Here is an 8,329-nt window from a genome sequence, read left to right as displayed (position 1 = left end):
CCGGGTACTTCTCCTGGTCTCCCATGGGGTGCAGGGCCCAAGCACTTGGGCCATCCTCCACTGCACTCCCTGGCCACAGCAGAGAGCTGGCGTGGAAGAGGGGCAACCGGGACAGAATCTGGCGCCCCGACCGGGACTAGAACCCGGTGTGCTGGCGCCGCAAGGCGGAGGATTAGCCTAGTGAGCCGTGGCGCCGGCCCGGACCACAACTTTCTTTCAAAGCAAAGCAAGCACTTGACAAGAGCCGTGAAAGTCTTTTTTTTTTTTTTTTTTTTTAATCTAATTAAAAGCTTAAATTTACAGAACTTCAGAGCACGGCTGTTTTGGCTAGACTTTGCCGAAAGAATCAACTAGAATGAAGCAAAACAGGAGAACTACAGGCCCACTGCTCTGGTTCTGATTTGCTGCCCATTGCGCTTGAGAGGTTTGGCCTGCTGGGGCCAGATGCTTTAACACGGCTTCCAAACGCTCTTGGAGGGAAACGCTGTTTTCCTTGCGACAGTATTTGTCCTGTTTAAACGTTATGAAGCTGTTTGTTCTAATCCATTAGGAACAGCCGTAATAAGGCTCATCGAGAGGCTTTCCCTGGGGAGGGAGGTGACCGCAGATTCAGGTCTTTAGGCCGTCTGTAAATCTCCGAAGTGAAAGATGATTCACAATTAAGCTACAAAAACGTGAGCCCACTCAAGTCTGGAAAGTTTCAGTCTGAATCTAGGAATCCTAAGTCAAAGCAAGAGAGTCTGCCTTACAGAACCAAATTTTTTATAAAATCAAGCTCTATTCTCAAATCTTGTAAATAAATTTTAAAGGGTTCGCAAGTTAAATTCAGCCAGTTTCAGCTGAGGAACTATCAGCATTTTCCTATAAGACATCACGGAAGGAATAATGGGGCTTGTATTTAAAGACAAAACTATATGTAGTGCTTCAACATGATCATATAGAGATTGTTTGCCTTCAGAAGAATAAATTCCTAGTAATTTGGTCCATTGGGAAAGGGAGAGAGGTTTTGCCAGCCTCTTCACAACACTGCTCCCGGTTTAGTGGCAAATTAAGGCCAGTTTTCATAAACAAGATTCTAAAATTATTTAAAACTTTGAGCAGTTAGGATGATCAAGTTCAAGGTCTGCGTCAGCATGCATGCCTTGCTTTCCTGACTCTGGACTCGGCCAGCATCCCAGACCTTGGATGGAGATCTTGCTCCAGATGACAGCGTCCCAGGACCAGGTGGTGGAAGGACCGTGGCTGGAACCCCGGGTTTGGATCCGGGCTGGGTAACTCTGGGCAAGTTTCATCTGTCAACAAAGGAGTCACACCAACCACTCGTTCTAGTCTAAAACCCTCCGCACTCAGCAGGGAGAGAATATTGGGTAATGGCTCTCACGTAATCCCATTCCCCAGGTCTCATCAGACCTTTGGGTCAATGCCTGAAAATTGTCCAACTAACTGTCTGAATATTGACAACAAAAACTAAAAAGCTGGGAAATCAGGAAATTTGGGGGAAAAATTAATGAGAGATAAAATCGACCAGGGAGAAAACAGCCTGGAGAAAGTTGTCGTGCACGCCGTAGGTCTGCAGAAGCTCCCCCTCGGAAGGCGAAAGCAGGCGAAGCAGTAGACGGGCGCACGCGTCGGGAAGAGCGCTACGCCATGAGCAAAGAGGGGGGCAAAGCTGACCCCCTGAAAAAGGAATCAACAGAAGCCCTCAAAAATGAGGTGATGTGGTCAGCCTTTTTGAAGGCATTATGGGTAGTGACTGGGACACTGACCAGAACTCGGAAGGCAGATTCTGCTCCGGTTTGCTGACTGCGTGTGACAGAGCAGTCGCTTTGCCGTCCAGATCTTATTTGACTTGCCAGTCAGCTCATTTGTAAGAGGAAGGAGTGGGTGGATGATCTTTCTTTTTGATTAATTAGAGAGATCACAGAGTGTTCCCATCTGCTGGTTCACTCCCCAAATGCCTGCAAGAGCCAGGGCAGGGCCAAGCCAAGACTCAATCTGGGTCTCACATGTGGGTTGGCAGGAGCCCAATCCCTTGAGTTATCCTCTCCTTCCTCCCAGGGCCTGCATTAGCAGGAAGCTGGACTCAGGAGCTGAACCAGGACTCAAATCCTCAAACTCCATTGTGGAGTGTGGGTGTCTTACTGGCTTATTAAACATTAGACTAAATGCCTGCCCCAGACGTGGTTCCTTGAAGGTTCCTTTGGCTTTATAATTCCACCTGGTGAAATGCAGTATGCTTCAGTATGCTTCAAGGAAGTTAGCTGGGAATCCAGGGAAGGGTTTAAAAGTTAAGATAATAGTAATACTATCCACTTCATACATTTGGAAAGATTTGATGGAGTACTGACTGTAAAATGTTTTGTAAATCATCAAACACTGTGCAAATGATGGTGGTAGTGGCTATTATAATTTATCATCATTTTGGAAAATGAGGAACCAATACTGATGAAAATTTCAGCAATGCCATAGTAGGTAGTCAACACATACTGTCTGCATAAATGGATGCAACATAGCATATCCAATCTCTTAATAATAAAAATTGATCTGTAGATGTAGGGGGAAACTCATCTCCACATTGTGGGCAATGTAGACAAATATGAGGGGTCTCCAAAAAACTCATGGGAAACATATTATGACAAAGCTATGCATGAATTTCAAAATTGTTTTACACCAAAATAAACTTAACTTTTTGTTCCATTTCTCCACAAACTAGTCAAAGTGCCCTTATAAGAAGCATAAATTTTTTGAAGAATGCATTTTCTTTCCCAGAGAAAAAGTTCTGCTTTGAAAATTCTTTGGTTTAAAAATATATTTAAATGCCAACAGTGTTGGCCCGACTTTGCATTGATTTCTTCAGCACAGGGAGTGGATATTACAGGATAAGTAAGTCAGTCCCTGTCTTCAAGAAGCTTACACTTAATCTGAGAGAAGGACAGATACATACTCATTAGGATATAAAGTGGCAAATACAGTGAGGAGGAACAGTTCTGGGTCCTGTGGACCCCTGTGGCTGAGGGGAGAATACTTCTCTTTGGGAAGAAAGGGGGATGGGGAATGGAGATTTTCTGTAGGCAATAATAGTCTGCCTCGCCTTGAAAGCTGAAGAGGAGGACGTTCCGGGCAGAGGACAGACAGGAAGGATTCCAGGGTAGAAATTCAAGTGAGAACCGAACTCCCACAGGCACACATGGGGTAAGAGGGCGGCCACGCTGTGGTCACGATCTCCATGGTTTGAGCCACACGGAGAAGTTGCTGTCCACAGAAGTGCATTCGCAGTCGCGGCCCATTTGGTGAGGGTGGTGTTCTTTGGCAGATTGGGCAACAGTGCTGTCAACTCCACATGTGTCACTGTGAATATGTGTGTTTTGCTGACTGTTTTACCAAGGGAATTCACAAGGTAGGAAACTGGTCCTTTCAGACCTTCAAATCAGACTAGTGCCATTTTGGGGACATCTTGCATTTTTTTTTTTATTTTTTTTAAACAGAATTCAAGCTTTAATTCATACTCTAAAATGGGCTGAGAGACAACATTGTCTACCATAAATTGCATCAAAATATATAGCTAAATATATATATATATAATATGTGTATATTTAGGGCTTGGACTCTTAATTTAACTCAGAGCACTTTTAAGAATTCTTCCACAGATATTTTTTTAAAGATTTTTTAAACTTATTTATTTGAAAGTCAGAGTTACACAGAGAGAAAAGGAGAGGCAGAGAGAGAGAGAGAGAGAGGCAGGCAGAGACAGAGAGGTCTTCCATCCGCTGGCTCACTCCCCAGTTGGCTGCAATTGCGCCAATCCGAAGCCAGGAGCCAGGAGCTTCTTCCAGGTCTCCCATGCAGGTGCAGGGGCCCAAGGACTTGGGCCGTCTGGTACTGCTTTCCCAGGCCATAGCAGAGAGCTGGATCAGAAGTGGAGTAGCTGGGACTCGAACCAGCACCCATATGGGATGCAGGCACTTGCAGGCGGTAGCTTTACCCGCTACACCACAGCACCGGCCCCTTCTGCGGGTATTTTTAAGCAGTGTACAGTGAAGCAGATATTGCGATGGCTCCAGCACATGTCTAATTCTGTCTTTTTCCCAGTGCATTCTTTAAGCTCTTTGCAGAGAGGTGGCGTATATTCCCCCTGTCTCCGTCGCATCAGCCCGCTTGCTCATTAGTCTGGCTGGAATGCCTTTCCAAACCTATCCTCACGTCCAGTTAGTCAACCCTGGTAGTCACTCTGGACTTGTGCAGTGTAAGGCACACCATCCTTGCTGCCTTCCCAGACCCTGCTGGCTTTGGTCCAGACTTTGGAGCTGGAAATTCAATCAGAACCCTGCTTTCCTATGGAATTTGACCTTATATTATTTTTAACACTTACAGTCCAACAGAAACAAACAGCCTTGAAAAGGAACCTCACATATTAATCACGTAGCAAGCTGCTAGATAAACATGCCACATCATGCCACTTACATAGCTGCGAGGGACGGGGTCATCCCGCAGGCCTCTGAAGCAGGAGGGTCGCTGAGCGTGCCCAGAAGTCACCGGCCCACCCATCGCAGGCAGCTGAGTAGGACTCAGGCGGGCGGGCTGCTCCAAGGACCTCTGCGGAAGATCATTCTGGAAGGGTGGTTGCGCAATGTATTCATTGCAGTCCTTTTACATTTCCCCATGTTCCACAAAGGTCAAACTGCTTTTATAAAAGGAAATTAAATGTTAAAAACCAGCACTAAAATGAAATCGCTCTATTTTCTCACCCAACCCCACCACCATAGGGTGTTTGGAGCTCATATCTGCCTGTTTCCACTAGACTGTGGATCTCAAATTAGAACTTTTTTTTATAGAAATGTCTCTGGTCATCTCTCAGGCTGTTGTTCTCCAGCAGAGGATATGATTCTAGATATCTTATTTAAGAAGTAAATAATTAGGTAGTCATGAACTGGACGCTTCGACTTCTGCATCAGTCGGACGTTTCCTGGGCTCCTGGAACTAAGAGCAGCAGAGGTGCAAGTGCGTGTCCTGTAGGTGCGTCTCCGTCTTTGAGCAGGTGCACAGTAAGGAGGCAGGCAGGGGATCGACAGGCGCTGCTCCTGAAAGGCCTTGCTCCCAGGGCAGGTACGTTCTGCTTTGTAACACTTGCTTTTGCTTCCAAGTAGAATAAGCCTGCCTTGATGAAAGCATGTGATTTCTGACACACGCAAAGTAAGCGGGAACGTTCTTGTGACGAAGTTCGTCTCTAGGGAGGGCATGGACACAATTCTGATCGTTAGAATGTAGCCCCGTGGAGAACTAAACCGCTGTACTCTGGGTCCGGGCCCTTCCACTGCACTACCTTCCTTTGCCTTGATTACGTCATCTTTAGTGGAGATGACAGTCATACCTAGCATTTGAATTTGTTCATTTGTGCAAATTACTTTGTCCTGTGTCATAACACATACTCATGCTCCAAAAATAGCCATTCTTCCAACCACTTGCACAACATGACGTGCTTTGCAAAGCGGCCCCATGGATGTCCTCCCCATAGCCTGGCGTGGGAGAGGTAGCAGAATCGGGGAGACCAAAGTGTGGATCCTGGAGTGGGACTGCTCAGCGTGGAAGTCGAGCCTCCCCGCTCAGTAATGCGGAATGGCTCACGTTTGCCTGCTTTTATTCTTCTGATCTGTAAAATGAGGATGACAATGAGGTCAGCCTCTGGTTGTAAGCACAATATGCTTAGAAGAATGCTTAGAACCTAGCAGGTGCCTGATAAGTGTTAGCCATTGTTACTACTTTCATGGTAAAGATGAAAGCTTGTTTCAAAGAGGCAAGTGATTTGCCCAAGGGCACTTAGCTAAAATGTAGTAAAGCTGTAAACAGGGAAAAAAAAAAAAAAAAAAAAAAAAAAACCCACCAACTGGACTATTAAAATGTTCACTCCAGAGTGCCTGCAAAGGTTTGCATTCTGTTTACTTTCCAGATGACACAAACCTAGACAGGTGCTCAGGGTATACCTAGAGTATAATGTGTGAGGAACATGTGTGAACTGAAGATTTATAGACTTACATCACCCTAGGGAAAGGGCCTTTCAAGTTCAGACCAGGACCTCGGGAGAGGGTGATGCCTGCACTGGGGCCTGGAACCTCAGAATTAGCCATGATCTGATTCATTGAAAGGGCAGCGCTGGGAACCCGACGAGAAGAAAGGCGTGGCACATGCACATTACCCCACAGCCAACGGGCAGGCATCGGTGTGGTTAGACACTGCTGCAGTACCCCACCCCATACCAGTGTGTCTGGTTGGAGTCCCAGCTCCGACGCTAAGTCCAGCTTCCTGCTCATGGGCATCCTCAAAGGCAGCAGGCGCTGACTCAAGTGGCTGGGTTCCTGCCATCAGTGTGAGAGACCTGGATTGAGTTCCCCAGCTCTGAGCTTTGGCCTGGCCCAGCCCCAGCTGTTGTGGGCATTGGGAATGAACCAGCAGACAGGAGCTCTGTCTGACTCTGCCTTCAAAATAAATATTTTAAAAGACTTATTTATTTATTTGAAAAGGCAGAGAGGCAGAGGAAAAGAGAGAAGTCTTCCATCCCTGGTTCACTCCCCAAATGGCCACAATGGCCAGAGCTGTGCCGATTCAAAGCCAGAAGCCAGGTGCTTCCTCCGAATCTCCCATGCGAATCCAGGGGCCCAAGCACTTAGGCCTTCTTCTACTGCTTTCCCAGGCCATAGCAGAGAGCTGGATTGGAAGTGGAGCAGCCAGGACTCGAACCAGTGCCTGTATAGGATAACCAGCCCTGCAGGCAGTGGCTTTACGTGCTATGTCATAGCGCCAGCCCCAAAATAAATTCTTTTAAAAAGCATGCAAATTTGAAACAAATGAGCAAAAAGCCAGTGTTATTAAAGCATAAAATCCCAAAGGGAGAGATGCAGGAGATAAGCATGGGTCATGAGGGACAGGTCTTATACTAAAGAACTAGAGCCTTTTTCAGTTGACGGCCTGAACCACTTCAGAGTTAGGGGCAGGAGAGTAAGGCAGATGGTGCTGGGTGCAGTGCGGGTGAGCTCAAAGAAGCTGAGATCTGAGAGAGGCAGAGGGAGGGCCGTGAGGCTCAGGTTGGCCTGTGAGCCCAGCAGGGGGATGCAGGGATGGGGATCCTTGGCCTTGAATGCGGTGTAGACAAAACCTGGTAAAAAGTGAAACCACTAAGAACACTTTGCAGTGTTCTTTCCCTCCAAAAATGACTTTTTACCATTGTTGACAATCTGTATAGCTGTTACATTGATGTCCTGGATATCTAGTTGTAGACATACTATGTTAATACACATGTAGGCTAGAGCCATTCACTAACTCGACTGGAATCTCCTTGAAGGCCATATCTTGTCTTGCTTGTACGAAACGTCATAGGTAGCCTAGTCTTGAACATACAGTAGGCCTACTACATACACTTGTTGATTAGTGAAACTTAATTATTATATAATATTGCACAGTCTTAGAAGAAAATTATGCTTATAAGGAGAAGCATAATTCTGCCTGTCATAAAGCTTAACAGAAGTTTGTAAATTTATCTGAATAGGAGAAATGCTAAAAGCAAAACAAATATTCTCACAATGGCCAATAATTGCTTCTCAAATTATGTTAATGGAAGTTTGTCTTGTCTTAAGCAAAAACAAATAAGATATCAAGAAATTTCCAGAAGGGGAAGCTGTACCTTTAAGAACAGTTGTTACAGCCTACCTGGGAAAGAAAGTCTTTGCAGAGACGAGATCAAAGGAGTCAATGTGTTCAGTGTACGAGCAGCATGCACACCTGCCGAAGGCTCGTTTTCTGTTCACGTGGACTTGGTGGCAGCCTCTCTGGTGTTTTTCCTACAGCTCTTCCACGGGCTGGGGAGTCAGCAAAAGGTTACTTCTTTGTCCCTTTTGAAAACTCCATATCCGTCTCAAGGCTGAGACTTCTTTCACGCTCTTTGTTCTGCTGTACACACTGGTGGGTTTTTATTTAAGTGACTCACTATTGAGGCAACCTGTGAAAAGTTCAGCATAGCTGGTAATTAAATGAAGGCATTTCAGAAAACATTACAGCTTTTGTGTTAATGGGTGTAGCCCAAAAGGTGGGCCCCTGACTACTCTTGTCTGTATTGTGACTGCACCACATTAAAACCAGATGATAAGTAAACACTAAGTATGCTTTCAAATACAAGGTATTATCAGACAGAAACCGGGAGCTCTTGTCCCTAACATGTTAACCAAGAGCAGACAATGAGTACTTATGAGTAAGTTGGGGATTGTTAGAGCCCATTCAAACAAACATTTCCTATTTGCCTTGAACTTCTTTTAACAAGCAATAATCATTAGTAGAAACTATT

At 45.6% G+C, this 8,329-nt stretch overlaps 1 long non-coding RNA gene across 1 annotated transcript; it reads right to left on the bottom strand.

Moving 5' to 3' along the window:
* Positions 1-255: 255 nt before the first annotated feature.
* LOC149121182 (uncharacterized) lies at positions 256-8,071 on the bottom strand. Its single transcript, XR_016223773.1, has 2 exons — positions 7,699-8,071; positions 256-5,647 (listed from the first exon to the last, which is right to left on the bottom strand). It is a non-coding gene; the product is annotated as an uncharacterized LOC149121182 (long non-coding RNA).
* Positions 8,072-8,329: the final 258 nt, after the last annotated feature.

Source organism: Oryctolagus cuniculus, chromosome 17 (assembly GCF_051225735.1).
Source record: "Oryctolagus cuniculus isolate XC-2025 breed Fujian yellow rabbit chromosome 17, ASM5122573v1, whole genome shotgun sequence".
In the NCBI taxonomy this organism is placed as follows: Eukaryota; Metazoa; Chordata; class Mammalia; order Lagomorpha; family Leporidae; genus Oryctolagus; species Oryctolagus cuniculus.
This window is presented reverse-complemented; position numbering and strand designations above follow the sequence as displayed.